Source organism: Canis aureus, chromosome 25 (assembly GCF_053574225.1).
Source record: "Canis aureus isolate CA01 chromosome 25, VMU_Caureus_v.1.0, whole genome shotgun sequence".
In the NCBI taxonomy this organism is placed as follows: domain Eukaryota; kingdom Metazoa; phylum Chordata; class Mammalia; order Carnivora; family Canidae; genus Canis; species Canis aureus.
Window position 1 is genome coordinate 35380530 of NC_135635.1, and position 25289 is coordinate 35405818.

Sequence of the window (25289 nt, forward strand, 5' to 3'; positions counted from 1 at the left end):
TCCTCTGCCTGTGTCTCTGCCTCTTTCTCTCTGTGTCTATCATGAGTAAATAAATCTTTGAAAAAAAAAAAAAAAGTCTAAAGTTAGGATTTTGTGAATGACAGAAGGACAACTTGATTCACCTAAGAAATTTAAAAAAAAAAAAAAAAGTTTATTTGCAAAATGAGGTTGCTAACCTAACTTTAGGAACGTTAAAAAGGAGACAGCAGGTCCCAAAAGGAGTCACTTGTGCTAAACCCCGTGTCAGCGAACCTTGACTTAACACCTGACCTAATTACAGTTTCAACCCTCAGGAATGTATTCAGCCAGTCAACAGGGAATTACCTGATCAGCACTAGTGGGATAATCATCCAGATAGACCCCTTCTGTTCGCCTTAGGAAGGCGACCTTGCCTGAAGCAATGTATTCTTTGCTCATAATTTCTCCTTTTTTTTTTTTTGCCCCCTTTCCACCTTTAAAAACCTTTCCTCTTCTGCAGCTTGGGGAAGGGGGGTGGTTCCTTTCTATTGCTAGATGGGATGCTGCCCGACTCATGAATCATTGACCAAAGCCAATTACATCTTCAAGTTTACTCAGATGGATTTTTGTTAATTAACAGGAAGGACAGAAATAGAGTCAGAAGCAGACAATTGAACAAGGCCTCATTCTTCCTCCATATCTTCTTGTTGAATGTAGCCTTCTTCTCTACTACAGAGAAGTTCTCTCCATGCCTGTGGATCATCATCATAGATGGTTCTTTCAACTGAGTGCCTAGAGAAAGATGAGGTCTTCTCCTGGGCCAGTTGGGACTTTTCCAGAGATGGACACTGATGGTTGGGCTTGGGTCATGTATCCATCTCTTGGACCAGTCACCAGATCTGACATTTGAGGTACTGGTTTTGGCACCCCTCACTAGAATATCACAGTTAGGAGTTTGGGAAGGTATTGGAGGCATAGCCACAAGGGAATTTATTGAGTGTGGAGACATTTCAGCCACCTCAGTGGGGACATAGCACAGAGGACAGAGGAACACAAATTGTGAATGAGGCTCTGGGACCATGTTCGGGAGGTTGATGATACCTTTAACGGATAAAGAAATGAGTTTCTTTATGAGTAAAGTAGCCAATTTTTTTTAGACATTTTATTTTTAAAGTTTATCAGGCCATCCATGTGGCATTGTGTAGGAAGCCCTTAGAAATTGAGATATATTTATTTTTTAGGAGAAATTGGTTTTAAAACTGTAGATTTGGGAGTCATTAGCACATAAATTATGATAAGATTATTATTATTATCATTATTATTATTATCATTATTATTATGATAAGATTAAATGGATAAGATTATTTAGAGAAAGTACTCAAAGAGGAGGGTGGAGGGCAGAATCTGAGAAATTTACATCCTTTTAATGGTGGGTCTAAGGGAATAAAATGGGAAAGTAGAAGGGTGCCTGGGTGGCTCAGTCACTTAAGCGTCCATCTCTTGGTTTCAGCTCAGGTAATGTTCTTGGGGTCCTGGGATCAAGCCCAGGTTGGGCTCTGTGCTCAGTGGGGAGTCTGCTTGAGGATTCTCTCCCTCTCCTTCTGCCTGTCCTCCCGCTCACATACACATACACTCTCTCTCAAAAAAATAAATAGATCTTTTCTTAAAAAATGGCAAAGTAGAGTAGGAAGGAGCTATCAAATAACAGTGTCCAAGGGAAGGAAATGGATAAGAAAGTATAGAAAAAAAAATCGCTGAGTGATTTGCAGATTCCCTTTTATCTTCTTTATGAAGTAAACAAGTTACCTCTGGAGCACGTATTATGGTCATTGTACTTTGTCAGGGCACCAAGGGAGATAGAAAAGAAACAGAAGACACAGATCCTTCCCTGAAATAAAGAAAACTTGCAAACTCTCAAAAATGTGGTAAAATAATGGTAGACTATTTGAGAATGTACTGAGGTAAGGACCAAAATGGCTGTGGCTGGACTGCACACTGATAATATTTGGCCCATTTGCCACCTTCGGCGTACGCAGCAGAAATCCGTCATGAGAGAATGAGGGGAAGAAGTGAATGTGATAACCCATGAAAGCATTTGCTTGTCAGCTCATTGTAACTGAAAATTATGTAAGGGACACAATGCCTAATGAATAAATGGGTGATCTCAAAGGGTGATCACCCTCCTGGCTCAGGACTAGGCTTGAAAATATCGTATAATAATTGTTGTTATTTAATGAAAACAATCCCTCGTTTGTTTGGGTAATAACTCATTTTATTTATACTTTATTTTTTCCAATTGAATTTTTCTAGGGACTGATAACAGATTAGCAAGAGGTCACCAGTAGTGAAAAGATTACTGTATAAGAAGGTAGGACAGCAAGATATGAGTTAGGAACACCACTTTCTCCCATCCGGCCTCTGCCTCACCATGCATACATACCTGTATGTTCCACCTCTGCAACCTTAAGTAAATCACTAAATCTCTGTGTTTCAGTGGTCTCAACTACAAAAATGGGAATGATAATACTTCATTGGCCCAAGGACAAGGATATATGGATGATTTCTTGAGCTTCCTTCCGTAGTGGTATGATCATTCGTTAATGGGACACATTGCAAGGGACACAAGGCTAAAAGGATTTTAGTTTTCCTGTCTTCAAAGAGCCTACCATTTGGTCTGAGAAAACAGGGATCATACAATTACAATTTGACATAAAAGTGTTGTCGTGGGAGGCAACTGAGATATACAAAGGGTGTATGAGGATTAAGGTCCCCATGTCAGTCCAGGGAAGTTTGGGGACTTCCTCAGGGGAAGTAACACTTAAATTGAGCCTGAAAGGGGTTTCCATGCCAGCAAAGAGAAGAGGAGTTTCAGGCAGAGATAACAACACATGGGATTTTTGTTTTGTTTTTAAAGATTTCATTTGAGAGAGAGAGAGAGAGAGAGAGAGAGAGAACAACCACCGGGGCGGGGGGGGGGGGAAGGGGCAGAGGGTAGAAAGAATCTCAAGCCGACTCTGCTTTGAGCATGGAACCCCACACAGACTCAGTCCTATGATTCTGAGATCATGACCTGAGCTGAAATCAAGAGTCCAATGCTTAATCATCTGAAGCCCCCAGGCACCTCAGCACATTGTTTTAAAAGGAGATGCATTTTGAGGAGGAATAGAAAGTAAATTCTTTTTATTGGGATATAAAAAACAAAGCATGATGTGAGTGAAAACTTGGGGTTGACCACACGGTCAAGTATATGTCTCAACCAAAACAGTCATTGAACATTCACTAGTTGAAGGGCGTAGAGTGGTCCCCCCTTACCCAAAGGAGATATATTCCAAGCCCCCCAGCAGATGCCTGCAACCATGGATAGTTCCTAGCCCTGTATATGCTATGTTTTTTCCTAGACCTACCTACCTATGATAAAGTGTAACTTGTAAATGAGGCATAGTAAGAGATTAACAACAATAACCAGTAATAGAATAGTTATAACAATACATTATGATAAAAGTTTTTAAAAAATATTTTATTTATTGATTCATGAGAGGCACACAGAGAGAGGCAGAGACACAGGCAGAGTAAGGTGGGGCTCCTCCATGCAGGAGCCCCATGTGGGACTCCATCCTGGAACTCTGGGATCATGTCCTGAGCCGAAGGCTGACAGTCAATCGCTGAGCCACCAGGTGTCCCCACTGTAATAGAAGTTACGTGAATATGGTCTGTCTTTGTCTCTCAAAGTAGCTTATCGTACTGTACTCATCCTGCTTCTTCCTGTGATGATTGTTAGATGACAAAATGCCTACGTGATGAGATGAAGTGAGGTGAATGAAGTAGACATTGTGACACAGCATTAGGCTCTATTGACCTTCTGGGGATTTTCATGTAGGAGGATCATCTGCTTCTGGACTACCGATGACCATCCATGGGTAACTGAAAAGCAGAACACAAAGGCCCGGGAAGCGGGCGTTACTTTGTGCTAGATGCTGGGCTAGTACCGATTACGAGATCTTGGAGAATGGTTTGGGAAGGCTTCAAGCTAGCGTCAGAAAAAACAGAGCTAAAGCTGTGAGAGAACCCAGGAAAGACATAATAAAAGTCTATGGAAGACGGTGGCTTAGGGGAGAGATTTAGAGGATAGACTCAACCCTTAGTTTACTGAATGAGGCATAAGGAGGGGGAAAAAAAAAGATCACTTTCAACTTTCTGGCTTGGGAAACTGGGTGGATAATGGTGTTCCCTAAGATAAGAGGTACAGAAACAGAAGCAGGTAGTGGAGAAACATGATGTTTGGACACTCGTATCTTTCATCCTGCTTTTGTTTTATGGGTGTGATGTCATACTTCATATTTCCAAAGTTACTAAAGTTCTTTTGTTTGTTTTCTGCTCTTTTCTCACTCTTGCCTTCTGCAGACTCTGGAGTCTGTGCATTGAGAGCATTTCTGGGTTTATTCTAGACAGACGAACTCTCCCTTCATTAGCCAGAGTCTCATTTTCGGGTGTTTTAGGCTGGAGATTAGTCTCTTCTGGTCACTAGTCGCCTCTCTTCCTCCAGCTCCTGACTTCCAGAACTTTGTTGGAATCTCTACTCCTCTTGTGGCCTTTATCTTACTCGCTCTGTTGGGCTGGGTTGAGGATGTCCACACCTTTCTACTTCTTTACTCTGGTTTTAGTATGTCTTTTGGGAAAGAGCTAAGTGGGTATGCTCGATGCCATGTTAAACCAGAAGCTCCTAAATTTGATCTATGGTAGGATATGTTTAATAGCTACAGTATGTCTAGGTAGAGATGTACGGTAGGCAATTAGCTGTATTATGTATGGATTTGGAATTCAGCAGGCAAATCTAAATTACAGTTAAAGATCTAGAGCTACTGGTATAGAAATGATGGGTGGGGATGAGATTGCCTCAGGAAAGCAGGTAGAAAGAGAAGGGAATGGGAATTAAACCCAGTGCTGGGGACCATCGCTATTTAAGATAATTGTTTTTAGGATATAATATTCTTAGTCCCGTAATTAGGGAGACTAACATAGCATAGAAATTTCCTTTAGGGATAAGAAGGACTCAAATAGGCTCTATGAGTTCAGGAAAGTTCCATTTAATATGTAAATACAGATGTAAAAGCTGTAGTAAGATGATTAGGTGTAACAGAGTTGAACAGGGGGAGGATAGGAGTTTCTGAGATGGGAAAGATAATGAAAGGTGTCACCAGTTCCAGATGATGCTATCTAACTCTTTTGGTCCTGGGCCCATTCTTATGAGTCTGCTGAATGATGACTCCCATGATCTGCTTTCCCATTCTTTTCTTCTGCTGAGAATATGGCTTAGATTCAAGTACCATTGTTCAGTGAGATACGTCTTGATAGTCTCCACACATTCAGTAAATATTTATTGAGGCCTTAAAATATGCCAGACTCTGGGTGAGGTGCAGGGGATATGAAAATATATAAGATAACACTCCTGCCCTCAAAGAACTCATATGTATGCATAGACTGCTCCTCATGCTCCCACTCAGTGTTGCTAACCACCATGAATTAACAAAGGTCTTGCCATTTGTTCTTAAGGAAAGTTTGGCTATCTCCCGTATGGGGTGATATGGCAGGCTTTATTTTGGTGTCCAATATGGGCATTTTGTGGCCCTGGTTACACGATGGGTGAAAATTTTTTTAAACTCACTGAAGAGTGATAGAAAGTCATCACTCTGACCTGAGATAGCATGGTGCCCCATGTATAGTGAGCTCTCCCAACGTATTAGTTTATTTAGTTTTTTTGCTTTTAGTATCTAAAATTATTAGTAGTAAGCAAGGATTCTACAAAACCACAAGCCACAGCACAATAGCATATATCAGAGAGGGCCAATAAAAGAAAGCTTGTTTGGGAGTAAAATTTAAAATAAGCGCAGTTGGCAAAGAAGTCATTGGTTTAAAAAATATAACTAATCAAAGAGCAACTGTCTTTTGCCTTTGTCATGAACATTGATGTCCAAACATGGATGAATTCTTTTAACCTGGAGTTCTAGCTGTTGTATCTCTAATCTCAGGGTTTTTTTTTTAAACCCCTATGATTTTTAAAAGTCTCCAGAAGAGATAGGGAAAATTAAATTAAGCAGAGAATAAGAGTGTAGGTTAACAAAAGGGTAAAGAGAATTAATTTAAAGTACGATGCTTTATTATTATTACTTAAACTAATTAAATTTGTAATTAACATGATAATAGCAGGAATGGGGAGGGGGACCGGGCCACTTCAGTCGACTTTTGTCTAGTGGAGGTGAGATTTCAAAATTCATTTATTTATGTATTTGAGAGAGAGAGAGTGTGAGTGGGGAGCACGGGGTGGAGGCAGCGAGGGAGGATCTTCAGCAGACTCACGGCCAGCCTGGAGTCCAGCCCGGGGCCAGTCTCATGACCCTGAGCTTATGACCTGAGCCAAAACCAAGAGTCAGGTGCACTTAACCTACTGAACCACCCAGGTGCTCCCCACCCCCAAATGTTTGTATTTATTCTTCCATTCATTGATCCATTCGATTGACAAATAGACTCAGCATGTGTCAGGCATTGTGCTAGGTGCTGAGAATGCCTCCTCCTTCTTGTGGAAATATCCACTAATAGCTAAATGAATTCCCACCAAAGAAAGTTACAGGGCCAACTGTGAAGGATGAATGGTAGCGTGGCAGTGGCTCTGGTTTTACTCCAGTTATCTGGTGCTGCCACCTTCTGGGCATCTTCTTTTTTACAGAGATAAACCAGAGGCCTGGACAGGAACCAGAATTTCCTTGGAGGAGAAGGCTTCTATCTCTGTGTTTGCACACAGGACCATGCCCTTTTTTTCTGGACGTGTACACCTATCCTCTTCCTCTGCCCTCATACACTACCCCCCTCCCCCCACGGTGGCATCAACCCTAACTTTTCCAGAATTGCTGGCTCCTCCTTTACTGGTGTGCTGAGTCACCAGCCTGGGATGCCCAGGGCAATTGCCTCACTTCTCTCCTCTCTCTCTCCCTCCCAGTTCTGCTACTTAGCTTCTGTTGGAAGGTTCTGGTCTTCTTTGGCCTTCCTCCCGCTGTGGTGAGAGTTAGGGTTTCTTGCCAGGACACTGGTAGTGTGTGCCTGAGTTGCTTAACACAGGCAGGAAGGGGCCAAAGGCCTTGGCACCACGCACTTCCACCCAATTTTGAACTTACTCTCACTTCTGTGTGGGGGAACAAAGTTGTGGGTGGGGGTAGTTTTCTTACTTCCTCATGAGTAGTCTGGTTCGGGTCCTCTGGGCTGCTTCAGAATGCTGAGCAGAAGTCAGCGCTCAGGGGATTAAGCATTAAATAGGTCATTTGCTTTGCATCATCAATTCTTGAAGTGAGTTAAATGCCTTCAGGGTGGTTTCATCATTAAAAAGGAACCCAGTGGTACCAAGTCCACCAAGGACTGCACGGCCTCCTGCCTCATTTGGCCCTGCTTCAAGCCAAGGGCAGCCTATGAATTGCTAATATCTTGCCCAGAAAACATGGATCTACTTAATTCTTAGACTACTTGGTGGGGCCCCAAATCACAGAGACCACCTTTTCCTGTTGCCTGTCATCACATCAAAAATGATCCTGGATTTAAGTAGATCAGAATGACTGTTGGAATATTAAATATCCTTTTGGAAAAAAATGTAATGCTTACCTTGTACTTTTTATCCTAAGTTAAGTCATGAAGCAGAAAAAAATATACTCAGGTATACACACATGTTGATTTTTATCTGGACACACCTGTGAAAACCCTCCCTTAGGAGCCAACCATACATTCATCCTTCTTGACTCTGAAATTTTCAGAACATGTCCATAGTTCAGTGATGTGCGCTGAACCACGAGAAAGAAGACCAGGGTGGACACAGCACTGCAGTTTAACTGCTGACTCTCTCTGCTGATATTCTTATTTCTTGGTTCTTCTCCTTTCCTTTTTTTAGCTTGACAAACCATCCCATCGACTCCTTGAGTTCTGTCCCGGTTCTGATCTTTCCTCAGGCTCCTCTTAATGTTCACCTTTCCTCTCCCTCCTTGCTGAGGTCATTAGCAGTTACGGACGACTCGAACACAGCCTGGAACATTCCATACTTGAACTGTTCTCAGAAACTGTCCAGCCCAGCTAGCCCTGCTCTCTTTCCTTTATTCCTTGTCTCAGGGTGAAGGATTTTCCTGAGAAAAGTTAGTGTAGAACTTGGTTTGGATGTGCCTGGGTGGCTCAGTTGGTTAGGTGTCTACCTTCAGCTCAGGTCATGATCCCAGGGTCCTGGGATCAAGCCTTGAGTTGGGCTCCCCGGTCAATAGCGAGTCTGCTTCTCCCTCTCCCTCTGTCCCTCCCCTGCTCATGCTCTTTTTCTCTATATTTCAAATAAATAAATAAATAAAATAAAAAAGGAACTTGGTTTGGATTTCAGGTACCCCCACCAGTGCTCCAGCCAATAGGTAAATGCCTCCCACAATTAAGTAACAGTGTCCAATATATTCTCTCTCTCTCTTTTTAAGTGAGCTCTACACCCAACATGGGGCTCAAACTCATGACCCTGAGATCAAGAGTCACATGTTCTGCTGACTGAGCCAGCCTGGTGCTCCAGGTCTCATGTGTCTCGAAAACAAAAGAGGACCCTGAGGCAGGGGAATGAGGAAGCCTGAAGGTAGGCAGCAATAAGAAATGATCAGGTCAGAGACCAGGAGATCTGGGGATGTGAATGTGGGTTGTATGGGAAACAGGAAAATGTGTGGGCACAGTGTACAGAGAGAGGGGGGAGGGGCAGTAAAGGCATGCTCAGAGTAAAGGGGTATCAGTCCACTCCCCCAGGCTGAAAGTGGGACTTAAATATTAGGATTCAGAAGCAGTCAAGATCAAACCTTAATTCTTCAGGATAATCCACAGACGTGAATGATTTAAGGCACTATCCTGCTTCTCCACCCCACCCCCCAACCATTTCACTATATTTCATCACTTTTACCAGAGGTGCTGAGTGAAGGGAAGGCAGACAGGAGAAGTGAAAGTCTAAACTTTCAGAATGATATGCACTTGTTTATGGACACTTTTGAAAGTATAATTTGAAATTCAGTGCTTCACTGAGGGTTTTTTTCCCTTCTCATATCTATTTTTTTCTTTTCACATTTTTGTTTTCTTGCTTAAAATATATTAGAAAATTAGAACATGCTCCTTGTTTCAAGTCAAACAATATCGAAGTACATAAAAAAATAAGTATTCTCTCCTTCCTTCTTCAAAACTCATTAAAAAGCTACTGTTAACAGTTTGATGTATCATTTTCCATTTTTATAATTACATATATACATAAAGACCCCCATTTTTTCTTAAAAATAAGATAGTATACACTCACATTATAACTTGCTTTTTTAAAAATTTTATTTATTTATTTAAAAGAGAGAGAGAGAGAAAGAGACAGAGAACAAGCAGGGAGGAGGTTAGAGGGAGAGGGAGAAGCAGGCTCTCCACTGGGCTGGGAACCTGATGTGGGGCTTGATTCCAGGACTCTGGGATCATAACCTGAGCCAAAGGCAGACACTTAACCAACTGAACAACCCAGGTGCTCTATAACTTGCTTTTTAAAAAATAATGTAAATGGGGCACCTGGGTGACTCAGTTGGTTAAGCGTTTGCTTTAAGTTCAGTTCATGATACCAGGATCCTGAGATCAAGGCCTGGTGTCTGGCTCCCTACTCAGTGGGGAGTCTGCTTCTTCCTTGCCTCCACCCCCACCCCATCGTGCTCTCTCACTCTCTCTCAAATAAATAAATAACATCTTTTAAAAATAATATATATTGACATATTAATTGCTGCAAAATATTTCAGGCTTTGGATATGAAATTTTTTTTACCCCATCCTCACTGTCAGATATTTACCAAGCTATTTCCAGTTTTTTTACATTATTAATATTTGTCAAATATTTATGCACATCTCGTTTGTGCAAAGAATTCTGATTCTTTTGCTTATTAAAGGATAGAATCCTAAAATTGAGATTGCTGTGTTAAAAGGTTTGTGCATTTTTAATTTTAGTAGCTGCTGCCAGGTAATTCTCCCAAAAGATTTGGGAGTGCAAACCTAGCATAATCACGCAATGGCTTACATACACATTTTAATGATTTCTCTATAACTGATTCCAGCTTAGCTCATGAGCCTCCCTTTTACTTGTATCCTGATAACTTACTTTGCTTAAAGCTCATTCTCTTCTGAGTAACTCAAATGAACCCTCCAACCCTATTGTTCTAGTTTTGTTTTGTTTTGTTTTGTTTTGTTTTTGCTCCTGGATGGCCTCTGAGTTTGAGGGGTGCCTGTGTGAAACTGTGGCATTAGGGGTGGGCATGTGCGTGTTCAGACCACAGATGTCTCTGTCTGTGCTGACCTTTATAACTCATTCCTTCAGGCCTTGGGCACAGCTCTTTGTCCCTGCTGATCCTTGCCTTGGACCCTGGTGGTCACATCTCAATTCTGTATCATCCTTGTCCTAACCACAAAGACGCATCTGGTGCCCTCAGCTTGTCCCACTCCCTCCCAGGGAGCCTGGCAATGCCAGCTCCTTCCCTGGCGTCATGCTGGTGTGAAAGACACTCTGTGAGAGGCCCCCAGGGCCCTTACAGCCCGTCCCAGCCCGGATCCTCAATCCTCGTGGTGCTCAGGCAGAGGTAAAGGTGCTGTGGGGGTTGAGTCACTCAGGTTGTCGGCCAAGTCAGGCAATGGTTCTATTGGCTCTGGAAGGCCTCAAACGTATTTTAAGCTTATTCGGCCTCTCCTAGAGACTTGGCCTTCTGGGAAGGAGTGGCAGCGCCAGGCCCCATGGGTGACAGAGCCCTAGGCACATTCCCCACAACCCTTGCTTTCCCGTGGGCTGGCCAAACTCTATCTTCTAGAGCTGGACATGGCTTTATGACATCACCTACTCTTCTCTGTGGTTATGGTATAAATATTATGTACTTGGTCCTCCAAGGGTTCATTCTGGATTTTTCAAGCCAGGCTTTGGGGATTTAAAAAAACTACGTTTCTCTCTCACATGCCTTGCCCTGAAAGACCTTTTTCTCTGTTGTGGACTTTTCAGAATTATTTTCAAGAGCTTAAAAGTTAAGCATTTAGTTCTTCAGCCTGTATCATCCCTGTATCTCTAGGTCTAAAAAAACCTAACTTTAAATATCCAAAAATTACCCCACTACAAGAAAAAAAATATTCATTGCACAATTAATTACGGAAGTGATGAAAAAACTTTTCTTTGTAAGAATTGCATCTCAGGGAGGAATTCGATGGGAAGAAAGCCCTTAAATCGCCCCGAGGGGTTGAAGACTGAGCTCCTATGGACATGTTCTAACAAATGTTGGTTTCCAAACCTCTATGTCCAAGGAAGGAATTTGTTTGCCCCTTGCTGTGAAGGAGCAGGGAGGTTAATGAGCAGAGGAGATCGAGGCCGAAAGAAGTCAAGAAAGATGCACACCGCAAATGTGACATATTCTCTGACTTCCTAAATCTTCAGTGTAGTCCTATCCATCTACAAAAGTCTTTGGTCTAAGTGTGTATGGTGAAGAGCCGCCCATGATGCAGGGATAAACACACCAACGGAAGGCGACAGAAAGTGTCACTGGCACAAGTAAAGCCTGCTCCACACACAGCCCATGAAGTGCACCCCCCCCAACTCCGTGCACCCCCCTTGCTCTGGCAACTGACTGGCTCCGCCCTATTACTTACTATCCTTCCTCATCTGTGCAGCCACTGGGTTTTCATACCTTTATGCAATGATCTGCCTTCCTCCTTTGCTAGAATGAGCACCAGAGAGCCACAGTCACCCACAAACTTGATTTTGGAGTCCCTTTAAAAATACAAACCTCTTAAATTATGTCCCAGAGACTTTCTTCACTTTCACTTGAGTCTCAGCAAACCACACAAAATTGCACGTGTGTTTGACCTGCCTGAAGTACGATGCTTTCATACACACACGTGTGTTTGATAGAGTATGACTCGTTGAATAGTGCGTGTCTCAAATGATATAGTATCAGTATATATGCAGATATTTTATATTGTGTGTGTATATGTGTGAGGTTTAAATATTATATATAATATGTATATAAATCCTTCAAATTATTATATTTGTATTATGAATATTATGTAAAAATAGACATTTGGACATTAGGACCATCCTCAGCCTGGTGTCACATGCAAAAGAAACACACATTTCATCCCAAAATGATCTTTTAAAATATTGTTTTTATTTAGATGTTTATTAAAGAGACAGGAACCAGAGAACAGCATCACCTAACACATGTCAAAATTTCTACAACTTCTTCTTAGGCACTTCCTTTTCCCAAACTTTTATTCATCTTGTGAGCAACCCATTTTTTTTTTTAGCCCCTCTCGCTGGGAAAGCTAATCTCATCCTTGCTTTTCGCTACAGATGTCTTCTCCTTTCTCATCTGCCTCCTTTCGCTCCCAGGATCTTTTGTTTCCTCCCACGCAGCTCCTATTTTATGTAGAAAGATCTACCCCTTCTCAAAGCTTTTTTTTTTTTTTTCTGTATCTCCACTCACTATTCACCCCTCTTCCCAAATTAGGTCAACAAAGTCCCTTAGCTAATATCTCATCAGCCTCTTAGAGGCAGGAAAAGAGAAATATAAATATAATAGAATACTAAAATTCTAGTATTTTGGGGCACCTAGTTGGCTCTATAGTTGAGCATCTGCCTTTAGCTCACGGTGTGATCCTGGGGTCCTGGGATCGAGTCCCACATCTGGCTCCCTTTAGGGACCCTGCTTCTTCCTCTGCCTATGTCTGCCTCTCTCTCACAGTGTCTCTCATGAATAAATAAATAATATCTTTAAAATAGATTAATTAATTAATTCTTGTATTTCAAAAAATATGTTTTGGCCCTGAATACATAGATCACTGTAGCTAGGCTTGATTTCTGCTGGTATATTTACCTTCCAGAGAGTTCTGATGGGTCAGTGCTCTTGCAAGGGCAGCTGTTACATGATTTGAATACCACCTCTTGTAGCAGAGAGGGACACAAACATTTCTCACTTAAGAACTTTGGGGGAAAAAAAAAAGAACTTTGGGGGAAAAACTCTGATTAGGGAAGAAAACCATTTAAGCATCTTGTTTGGGAAAAACTGGCCCACAAGGCATGGCCTTCGTGACCTCACTGTGGGACAAAGTACAAAGTACATTTCTCTGCAAAACAAAGGTAGAATTTCTGAGTTTTAGAAGGCAATTTAGAAGAATCTTTGAGTTTAAGAAGGCAAGAAAAGGGATCCCTGAGTGGCGCAGCGTTAGCGCCTGCCTTTGGCCCAGGGCGCGATCCTGGAGACCCGGGATCGAATCCCACGTCGGGCTCCCGGTGCATGGAGCCTGCTTCTCCCTTTGCCTATGTCTCTACCTCTCTCTCTCTCTCTCTGTGACTATCATAAATAAATAAAAATTAAAAAAAAGGCAAGAAAACAGAGAAATGGTAGAAAACAGAGCTAAGCAACAGGGCATTAGTTTCAATATAATTATGTGCCAGGCCTTGTTCTAAATGCCTGACTCATATTAACTGATTTGATTCTCAAAACAATAGTAGTTAAGCAATATTATTATTATTATTATTATTATTATTATTATTATTATCCCCATTTTCAAGAGTAGAAACTGGAGCACAGGGAAGTTAAGTAACTTAACCAAGAGTCAGGAAAAAGCCCCAGATGGCAAAGCGCAACAGGCCTGCGAGGGACACAAGTAAGCCCGCAGCAGGTAGGCCTGCCATCACTTCATAGGTACAGAAGGAGGGATGAGACTGAACAGATGAGACCAAGACGGTCTACGGCTCACAGCACAGCCAACAGCAGGATCGTCAGCACGGCCACGGGGTTCCCTGCCCCTAGGTCCCATGGGGCGGTAACGTGCCCAGGTGGCAGCCACTCACAAAATGGGTAGAGCTGCCTGTGTGAAACCCCAAAGGCTCAGCAGTTTTTATAGCAAGTGAGTTGTAAAGCAGTCACGCTGTGAGCACCTTGACCAACTCAGTTGCTATGTGACTGGCTAGGGCAACTGCTGGGGTCAGAGGATGGTGAGGTGCTGTGATTTGGTGCACTCAGCAAGGACATGCAGAGATTCTTGGGGTCCACGGCAGGTTGCCTCTCCCGACACCCCCAAGGTCATAGTTAGGAAGTGATGGAATGAGAATTTGAGCATGAGCAGTCTGGTTTCCAGTCCATACTCTCTACTCCATGCAGTCATCCTGCATCGAAGCCTAGTATTCGATTTTAACCTATTGGCTGTTTTTTACTGCACCCTGCAATTATGAACTCTCTTCGATGGCCACAAAGCGTAATAAAGCATTCACACACAGCTTTAAGTCCGTCGTAGTTTGGACACAAGAGGTTTGGTGTGCTGGGTGTCAGAGTGACAAATTGTTTCAAAGGCACAACCAATAGCCCAGGAGGTGAAATGTGGAATAGAGAGAAAGAGTTCAGCAGGAGCAGTAAAAAAAGGTCCCTACAAAGGCTTCCTAGAGATATTGGGAAGGACATGGAGTATTCCATCTTAAGTGGGACTGGATTGTGAGTCCTTTTTTATTAAATCTTAAAGTGCAAGATGACCCCTACGAGACTGGAGGAGGGCTTGGGGACTTCCAAGGGCGGGTACAAGGGAAAGGATAGATGGATGAATCAATAGATATATGATAAATAATAGATAGGGAAGGAAGGAAGGCAGGCAAGCAGGCAAAAAAGAAGGAAGGAATTCTATGGCATTCGCACTGCTAGTAGCTTTGATGGTTACCTGAGAAGGAGCAATCATTATGTCTGTTTTACAGAGGAGGAAACCTCAGCTCAGGATGCTAACCTGCCCAGCACCATATAGAAAGTGTCAGACCCTTGGGACGCCCGAGTGGCTCAGTGGTTAAGCATTTTGCCTTTGGTTCAGGGTATGATCCCAGAGTTTGGGATTGAGTCCTGCATTGGGGTCCCTGCAGGGAGCCTGCTTCTCACTCCATGTCTCTGCCTCTCTTTCAGTGTCTCTCATGAATAAATAGATAAAATCTTAAAAAAGAAAAGAAAGAGAAAAAGAAAGTGTCAGACCCAGAAATGTAACCCAGGCATTCCTAACTCTAAAATCAGAGTTCTTTTTATCCTACCACACTGCCTGTTTCACCTGGGCAGGAGGGAGAGTGTGCAGAAAACTCAAGTGATGGGTGAAAGGCGTCAAACGAAAGAGAATCAGACACCATCAGCGCCCCCTAAGTGTGGGCAGGGGCACATCTCCACCAGTTGCACCCGGAAGCTGGCTGTTATCTCAGGGCCAGAGAGCCAGGCTCTTTTTCCTTCACCCTCCCAGATTTAAAAGTATAATTTACTCCACCAACCTCTGGATAAAAGAATGATGTACTTTCTGAGGCTATCTAATCTTGAATATCAGAATAATTCTGTGTTTCATCAAATGTAAGGTAACATCCAAGACAACGTTCCAATTCCAGGCATGCTGAAATGTTGACAGTGAGCATGTTAGAATTGACCAAATACCATATTAGAAGCAAACCAAACAGGTGGAAAAATGCCTCGTACTTAAGTTTTTCCCTTTTTCAGGATGACTGGATAAAATGGCTTTTTTTTCCTGTGACTGCACTAAAGGTTGATTTTGTTTTCATCCTTGCAGGATTATTGATGTGTGAATTGCAGCTCCTACACCGACACCTACACACGTGTGTGCAAAGCACACACACAGGCATAAAATACCTCCTGGTGACCCAGAAATTGATAGCAGTGGTTGCTCCAGGAAAGACAGACTAAAGGTTTGGGTGAGGATGACATTCGCTTCTCAATGAATATCTTTTGTATGGTTTGAGATGTTACCATGTGCACAGTTTACTTTTTAATAAAGTAAAAACAAATAGTAGGTAAACTGGATTGCTATTGATGGCAACTCAAATAACTAGACTCTCGCTAATCATATTATCTATCCCTTGACTCCTCTTGATGGTAAATATTTCCCTTTTAAAAAAATTATTTATTTATTTATTTATTTATTTATTTATTTATTTATTAGACAGAGAGAGAGGAGAGAGAAAGAGAGAGAACAAGCAGGGGGAGGGACAGGGGAAGAGGGAGAAGCAGGCTCCTTGCCAAAGCAGGGAGCCCAATGTGGGGCTCAATCCCAGCACCGAAGGCAGATGCTTAACCGACTAAGTCACCCTGATGCCTGATGGTAAATACTTCCCTATATCATGCTTTCTGTGTCCTTATGAAACTGTTGATCAATTTCAAGGTAGCTGGAGACACTGAGTTAGATATAGGATACTTTTTATATTAGGGGATGATCTATATTGTAGGTCACAACTTCTTTTAAGATTTCCTTAGAGTCTGTCCTTTCTCATAAGAAAATTTCATACAGTGAAATAGAATGCCCCTTAGTATCACTGCTGTACTCTTTGCATGTACTTTATCTCATATTCTTCTACAACACATTGACAAAAACACATGTTTAAAAATACAATAATTCCTAAACTCACAGTGTATACAGCCCTTTTATATATAACATTGAGATTTCCTTTTTAGCAATGGTTTTCAATAAGGGGTAATTTTGCCACCTATTTCCCAGCAGCATTTGGTAATACTGGGGGACGTTTTTAGTTATCATAACTGGGTAGGAGTGGCCCTGGGGTTAGTAAGTGGTATCTAGTAGGTAGAGGCCAAAGATGTTACAAGGCACATGACCAGTCCTCCATAACAAGGAATTACCCAGCTCCACATGTCAGTAGTGCTGATGTTGAGAAAACATGCCTCATAGTTTCCTCATATTATTCAAGGGAAATGTAGTTAAAGCTGGCCAAGAATAGGTGAAGATCAACTTGGGGGGGGGGGTAGAAATAGAGATTGCAGCGGCAGTAGTGCGCCACCAAGTGTTCCAGTATTTTGCAGATTATAAAATGGCTATAGCTTATAATCAGATGAAGAGGATCTCATCTTTATGGCTGGAATAGGTACTAGTTGACCAGGTATTTTTGCAGTTGAAGGAAACTGAGGCTATAAAATCTTGTGACAGGTATTGCTGACCAAAAGCAGAACTGCTCTCAGAAGCAGTGACTCCAGACAGGTGAAACTCAGTAAGAGAGGAACGGCAGCCTACAAAAAAGACAGGAGCCAGAGATGGTGGAGAGATGTCGGCAGAATTTTTTGCCACAGTTCACGTTTAGTGGAGGCAATAGGAATAAACGTGTCCTTTTCTAAGTGTTCTACGGCATTTTCTATCATTACAAAATGGTGAAGGCTTAGGGTTTTGAAATCACTTCAAATTTTAGCAAGCCTAAAATACTAATACATTTTCAAAATAAATCAAAGAAACAAAAGTGTGCATCGTGCACATGCATTGAGGGCACAGTGAGAAGAAGTAACACTTTTTGAAGGGCTGTGACTTCAGCTTTTAGGACTAGCTCTGAACTGTGATGAGCTAGTCTGAGTCCCAAGAAGAATATCCTTGGGTAAACTAGGTTAATGTGAATGGCTCTTTGAACAAGGGTGGTGTATAGGCTTCACTTCACTCCACCTCTAATCAATTCATGGTAGCTCTTGAAGCTCTATACCATCAAGGACTTTATGATAGAAGTAGAACTTGGTGGCACACTGTGGTGTGTCATGATACATAATGATGTCTGTCATGGGCTTGAGAATTATGGTGGAGATATTTGACATTTCCTGACCCAAGGCCACAGCAAGTTAAAAGAACTCTTTTAATTCTATCTCAAAGATTGAACCTAAGATCTTACCACTATGATGAGATAAAAGGCCATACCTATCATTTAAAATGAAAGCAGAGATTTTGCAAGAAACAAAGCAAGAGTAAGACAATATTTGTCTTGATGCCTATTGTGTCCAACTCTCCTGGAACATCTTTTCAATTCCATTCTCCTTTTGGAACAAAGTGCAAATGGACCCCTACCAAATGCAAATCAAAACCACAATGAGCTATCACTTCACACCGGTTAGAATGGCTGTCATCAGAGAGACAAGAGATAAGAAGTATTGGTGAGACTGTGGACGAAAGGGAACCCTTGTGCACTGTTGGTGGGAATGTTAACTGGTGCAGCCACTCTGGAAAACAGTGTGGACGTTCCTCAAGAAATTGAAAATAGAACTACTACATAAACTAGCTTTCCCACTTCTTTGTATATATCTAAAGGAAATTAAAAAAAAAAGAAAATAAAAACAAGATCTCAAAGAGATAATCTGTACTCCTATGTTCACTATAGCATTATTCACGACGGCCAAGACATGGAAATAACCCTAAGTGTCTCTACATTGATGGATGAATGGCTAAAGAAAAAAAATTTATATATATAAAATTTTATATATAAAAAAAAAATATATATATATGCCAGAAAGCAAAATGAAACTTTGATTCTTTTAATTAAGCATGGTTCAGAACTTTCAGAGGACAGAAATACAGAAATCAATAAAGAGATATTTCTCTAGCCCCTTTAGTTCTCTATCCCAAGATGATATTCAGTAATATTGAGGTAATATACTAATTTTCATCTTCTGTGAGGAGATAATGTTTCTAAGCATCGAAGCAGTTCTGAACATCCATTGGATTGGTCTATTGGCACACAGAATTTTGCATGTAACTCTTAGCTAAGAGACGTGGCTGTTTCAGGCATGCATGCATCAAGGGAGCTGCATGTAACCTTTACTTAGTGGACGTGACAATCAAAAAGATGACCAATAACAAGTCCTAGGGAGGATGTAGAGAAATTGGGGCCTCATGCATTGCTGAATGGAATGTAAAATGGTGCAGCTGCTTTGGAAAACCGTGCCTCAAAACATTCAACATATAATTACCGTATGACCCAGCCATTCCAATCCTAGATATGCACCCAAAATAATTGAAAACATATGCTCACACCAAAACTTGAGCACAAATGTTCATAGCAACATTATTCATAGTAGTCAAAAAGTAGAAATAACCCAAGTGTCTACCAACTGATAAGTGGATACACAAAATATAGTATATACAAGCAGTGGATTTCCTCTTTCAGTTAAAAGATAACTTGGGAAATTTTTAAATTTAAATTTAAAAATTTTTGGTTGTCAAATGATCCTTTATTGAAATGTCTTCCTTCATAATTCTTACCTAATGGGGCATTCCACTGCACTACTGATGTCATCTATGACATCATGAGGGTGGTGGCCTTCAACATTGCTGCCCACAGACTGGGCTGTCCCCAGGATCTCTTTAATATTTCCAGAGAGTTCTCTGAATAAAGAACGGTGCCACATCTGTCTGGCAATATTGACAATCCCATCAAAAGTGATATTTCCACTGTGCTTAATAGTTTTCTGCTTCTGTCTCTTGGTGGTTCCTGGAACGTTTTGATAATCAGGGCAGAGGCAGAAGGCATCATTTCAATCTGGGCCTGTCTGTTCTGAGTGGTCAGCTTCACTGTCATCTTTAGACCCTTCCAATCACCAGTTGCCTTGGCAATGTCATCACCAAACTCTTTTGGAGACAGACCCAGGGGGCCAGTCTTGAGGGCCAGGGCAAACGTGGCACTGGCTTCCCCACTGGTACACTACAGGTATATGCCTTTGATCTCGTCAGGGTTGAATTTAGGCAGCCCGTGTAGGATGAACTCGAATGCGAGGAGGCCTAAGATAGTTATACCTTTGCCTTCTCCATGCCAAAATCCAAAAGCTTAAATTTTAATTTTAAAATTAATTATTTTTGCTTTATATTGAGAGAACATTAGATAATCTGCTCAATTTATGATCTCCCCAACTTCTGACAAAACATTAAATTATTATAAATATTCCAGGCATACTAAAAATGAATCCATATTGTTTTGAAGCATACATAATTTGATAGTGTTGATTAAATCAAACGTTAATTATATCACTCAGCTCTATATATTTATATATTGCTTATCCCACCTGTCAAAGAATAAAACATGTTAAAATGTCCCAATATAATTGTGTTTCTGGAATTTTCTTCAAGTGTTTCTTTTCTTTTTTTTTTTTTTTTTAATTTATGATAGTCACACAGAGAGAGAGAGAGAGGCAGAGACACAGGCAGAGGGAGAAGCAGGCTCCATGCAGAGAGCCCGATGTGGGACTCGATCCCAGGTCTCCAGGATCGTGCCCTGGGCCAAAGGCAGGCGCTAAACTGCTCTGCCACCCAGGGATCCCCTCCTCAAGTGTTTCTATTGTATTTTGTTCTGTATAAAACTATATTGTGTTTATTAATAAATCACATGACTCATATCATGGTGCAGCTTTATCAATAAAATAGTGGTGTGGGCCTACTTACTGTTTTTCCCCTACACTATATTTTCTTCAGTATTACTTCTTGCTCTCTTTGTATTTTCATTCCTTAGTATATCTTTGCCTATCTGCTTTCAATTTTTTTTGTGTCATTTTGGCTTGAGTATGTTTTGTAAACAGCATGATTGTATGTATCTGGGTATGCATGCATAGGTATGTACTTTACCAGCCTAAAAGTACTATCTTTTAATAGGAGAATTTAAGAAGTTCAACCCATTTTCTTTTTTTAATTTAATTTAATTTAATTTAATTTAATTTAATTTATTCATGAGAGACAGAGAGAGAGAGAGAGAGAGCAGAGACATAGGCAGAGGGAGAAGCAGGCTCTATGCAGGGAGCCCGATGTGGGACTCGATCCTGGGATCCCAGGACCAGGCCCTGAGCCAAAGGCGGACGCTTAACCACTGAGCCATCCAGGCATCCCCAACCCATTTTCATTATTATAAATGTACCTGTTACTGTAGCTCTTTAGACATATGTTTTGTTTTTATTCATCATTGTTTTCTGTTACAACTGATAGACTATGTTTTATTTATAACTTCTTCAGTAACTTTCGAAACTTTTATCCAACTGCATTTCTCAGATTTTCAATGGAATAAATCACAGAAAAAAAAAAAAGTACATTTAACAGCATAAACATGAAACCATCTGTGCATTGAAAAACATCACAAGCTAAAGTGATGTAGGAATGAGTTAGGGGCAGATGGGGCTAGGCAGGGAAAGATAAGGGAAAGGCCCCAAAGTTGGGCTCTTCTCCATCCCAAGGAAACAGAGATAAGACAGTAAAAACAAAAATAAACCTGACTTCCTAGCTCCAAAATGTTAGGGAGAATTCCTCTTTAAAGGCTACTAGGCTCACAGAAACCCCAGATGTAGAGAAATATTATAGAGGAGATGGTAACCAGAGAGAAGGGAACACCTTGTTTGTGCTCATGATATTTACAAAGAAACATCTTGTTTGTTGCAAGTCCACCATGTTTGTTCTAAACATAGACATGAAACTTACAAATCCACCCTGATATTGACAAGAAATTTTCCAAGTTCCCTGGTCAGCTTTCTATAAAAGACAGACCATAAAAACCCTCAGTGGACCCTTCTCACTTTTGAGAGCTTTCTCTGCTTAATAAGTTTCTATTGCTTTGCTCTCTCTGTCCTCGAGGAGATTCATTCTTTGACTCCGTGAGACCAGAACTAAAGAACCAAGCAAGCTCTTCCATATCCAAATGATAACCAACCGGGAAAATATTTGTAACAGACATGATAGATACTCATCATATAGACCAAGTCATGAAAAACTGGATATAAGAGTCAAGCCCTATTTAGCTACAAGAAACAGAAAAACCTCCCATGGTGGCTTAACAGGTGAAGGAACCCTTTTACTCAGATAACAAGAAATCCCATAGGAATAACTCCAAGCTGATCTATTGACTCCAAACATCACCAATTTTTTTAATTTTTTATTTTACACACACAGAGAGAGAGAGAGAGAGAGGCAGAGACATAGGCAGAGGGAGAAGCAGGCTCCATGCACCGGGAACCCGACGTGGGATTCGATCCCAGGTCTCCAGGATCGCGCCCTGGGCCAAAGGCAGGAGCTAAACCACTGTGCCACCCAGGGTCCCCCAAACATCACCAATTAATTAACCGTTTTGGCTCTCACTTTCTTAGCATGTAGCTTTTATGTTTCTGGTTTCAAAATGACTGCTGTATCTCCTGGCAGAATTTGGAGAATGTGCCAAAAGACTTATTTCTCATGTCAACAAGGGAAGGCGGAAATCAAAATTCAGCTTTTGTCTCCTCCATTGTGGAGTCAATTACGGAAGAAACATGTTGCAAATGGAGATTGGGCCTGCCAAAGTGCTGAAATATAGTATCAGTCGTATTGACACAGAATATAAACAGATAATGCACAAAATAAAAAAATTAAAAGATACAAAAGTCGTACAAAAATAATCTCAATCATAGTCAAAGCAGTTTTTGAAAAGCTGGCAGTAGTCAAAAAGTTCTTTACCCTTTGACCTATCAATTTTTGTTCCAGTGCTCAGTCCTAAGGACATAACTATAAACAGAGAAAAATTTATCTCTCAGGCTGTTTATCACTGTTTTAAAGAACATTTTTTTTTATTGGATTCAATCTGAATATTTGTCTATGCCAGTTAGCTTCTTGTAAATTGCAAGGAGCAGATACGTTCTCAGGCTGTCCTTTGTGTTGCAAGAACATATGCAAAGCAGAGAAAGAACAAAATAATCTCATCAGCCACAGAGCCGGGAACAGGACACACAGGTCTCAGTGAGCACTAAAAAGCTATTCTGATAAGAAGCAGCTCTATTAATCTTGTTACCTTGTCCCTTAAGAGTAGATGTCTGTTGCTTTCTAAGCAAGGCTCTGCTCTTGGGATGACCCAACTTCTCTTGGTTTCTGCCCTTTCTGCTTCCAGTTCTCTTTCCACTAGTATATAACTCTGTTTCTAGACTATTCGTTCTCTACAAGCCTCTCTATCTCGTTGGCCTTCGCTTACTCTTGCTGTGCAGTCTTGTGATATTTTTCTCATTACCTAGGCTCTCTGATTCAGGAGCTATGTGCAGCCAACATGAAACACTGACCAAATCACAGTGCTTACAGAAATGTTTACTCTGTTAAGTATTAATGTTCTTGAAAGCACTGCCCAGATTTCAGGCTACTGTCTTAAGGTCTTTGTAATTTTATTTCAAGTTCTTATTAAAAAAGCAAGCATGATAATCAGAGAGCACTCAGAAAATAACAAAAAATAATACAAGACAATGAAATGACTGACAATCCCACAACCGTAAGATAATAATTATTGACATTTTGGTGTTTTTCTTAAAGCCCTTTGACCTGACATCATTTTTCCTCCCCTTTTTTCCTTAATATGAGGAGGGAAAATTCTGTTATTTGAATAAAAGATTAGAATATTTATGACCAAATATAAAAATGAAATAAACATTTTTGTTTTTTTTTTTAATTTAACATTTTTGGTTATGTGCAACATAGGAGATCAAATATGACCAAAAACAGGGCATCAAACACTCTTAGTATCTTTCCACTTAAAATACAACTTCAGGCATTCAGTCCCATCCACTTGTTTCTTGTGTGTATGCTGATCTGAATCTCACCTTGAAATTGCACATAAAGACGAAGTTTGCCAGGAGAATTCATGATGTAAAGGGGAAGACTAGGGACATGTTTGACCTATGTAAGGGCTCTCAAGGATGTTTAAACACTTGAACAGCATTCTTAAATGTTTATATACTTAATTACTAGTTTTCAATGACTCTCGTCTGCTCATTAGTTTGTCAAATAGAGCAAGGAATAGTGAGGGAGGAAAATAAGTTTACATTCTGAGGCATACTTCATAATCCAAAACCAAAGCATTCTATCTAGTGTTTTCTTCCCTTGTCTTAACAGTCCAAGTAGTGTCTAGAGTTGCTGAATAAACATTTGTTTAGTGAAAGCAAACCATTGAATCTTGGAAGTCACATTCATGATGAAGAGCATAACTCAAGATTTAACTCTCTTGCCCTCTGCTTTAGGAAGTGTGATCTGGTTTACAACTAAGTTTTATGCTCCTTGACCATGTTTTTCCTAAAATACATTACAGTCTCTGATTTTGGTTTCTTTGTAAGTCTTTGTTAGTAGAGTCTAAGCTCCATTATTACTATATTTTCAATTTATAGCATAATATTTAGCCCCTAAAATTTTCCCAGTGGTTGTTTGTTGGTTGAGTGAATGCATCAACACGCAGGTTAGTGGATATGTTAAAATGCCTGGATTTCTAAAATTTGAGGCCACATTCTTTTATTCTCCATTTTGTTCAGGGCTTGCTATTCTGTGTTAGTGAGGTGGTGATTACCCTAATGATTACATGAAGCACTATACCAGGTGAAGCAAGACATAAAGAGGATCTTAGCAGGCAGCTAAAATAGTTCTCAAGAAAAACCATAGAGATAGATTTGCATGTGTTGGCCGGCTATAAGATTTAGAAACTTTGTATAGGCACTAAACAAAACTGCATTGTATCAACATTATTGGGCAGAAATAAATTCACCTCGTCACAATTAAGCTAATTTATTTTAATATATTCTGTAAGGCCAACTTATCCTTAATTAGAATACTTCTCAATATTTTTCATCAAATGGTATAGCTTTCATTAAGCCAAGAATATAAATTTATAACAAGGATTTAACATCTAATAAATATTTTAAAGTTCTCTTTCCTTAAATTCTCATCACATTGAGAGAAGTATACATTGTATACTTCTTATTTGGCACTTTTCACAATGACCAGTCAGTGGCATAAAGGGTGTATGTATTTGTGTCCTCACAAAAGAATGAACACTTCGATGGCAAGAACCATTTCCTTATTAATATGGTATCATCTTTATCCTATAGTAATACATTTCTCATAAAAGAAGCATGGTAATTTTAATTGAACCAAAATAATTTCATTTCTTCACAGAGAATCATGCATAATCACCCTAGGAAAGGCAATACTATGGGAATAAAAAAACATATGCCAACAGAGGTTGGTGGAGGGGAGCTGTGGTTGACTACAAAGAGGATTCTTGGAGGAATTTTTAGACTGGTTGAATGGTTCTGTATGATTCTGGGATGGTAGATAAATGACTCTGAATTTGTCAAAATCCGTAGAACTATACACCACAAAGAGTAAACTGCAATGTACACATAAAAAAAAAAAAAATCCACCAGAGGGGATGGCTCAGTCAGGTAAGCATCTGCCTTTGGCTTGGATCATAATCTCAGGGTTCTGGGATCGAGCCCCGCATCAGGCTCCATGGTCATTGGGGAGTCGGCTTCTCTCTCTGGCTCCCCCTCTCCTGTTCATGGTTTCTCTTTGTCTCTCAAATAAATAAATAAATCTTAGAAAAGAAAATCCACCAGAATGTGGGGGGGATCCCAAGGTGGTATTCAGACTTTGACAGATGAATTCTAACTGTATTACAAATGTATAACAGAACACCATGAAGGGGACGGGGCAGAAGGAGCTCACCTCAGCAACTTTGGAAACCACTGT

General features: G+C 40.7%; 1 pseudogene; it reads right to left on the reverse strand.

Moving 5' to 3' along the window:
- LOC144297504 (large ribosomal subunit protein uL11-like) overlaps window positions 1-25289 on the reverse strand; it is a 123037-nt pseudogene that overhangs the window by 42340 nt on the left and 55408 nt on the right.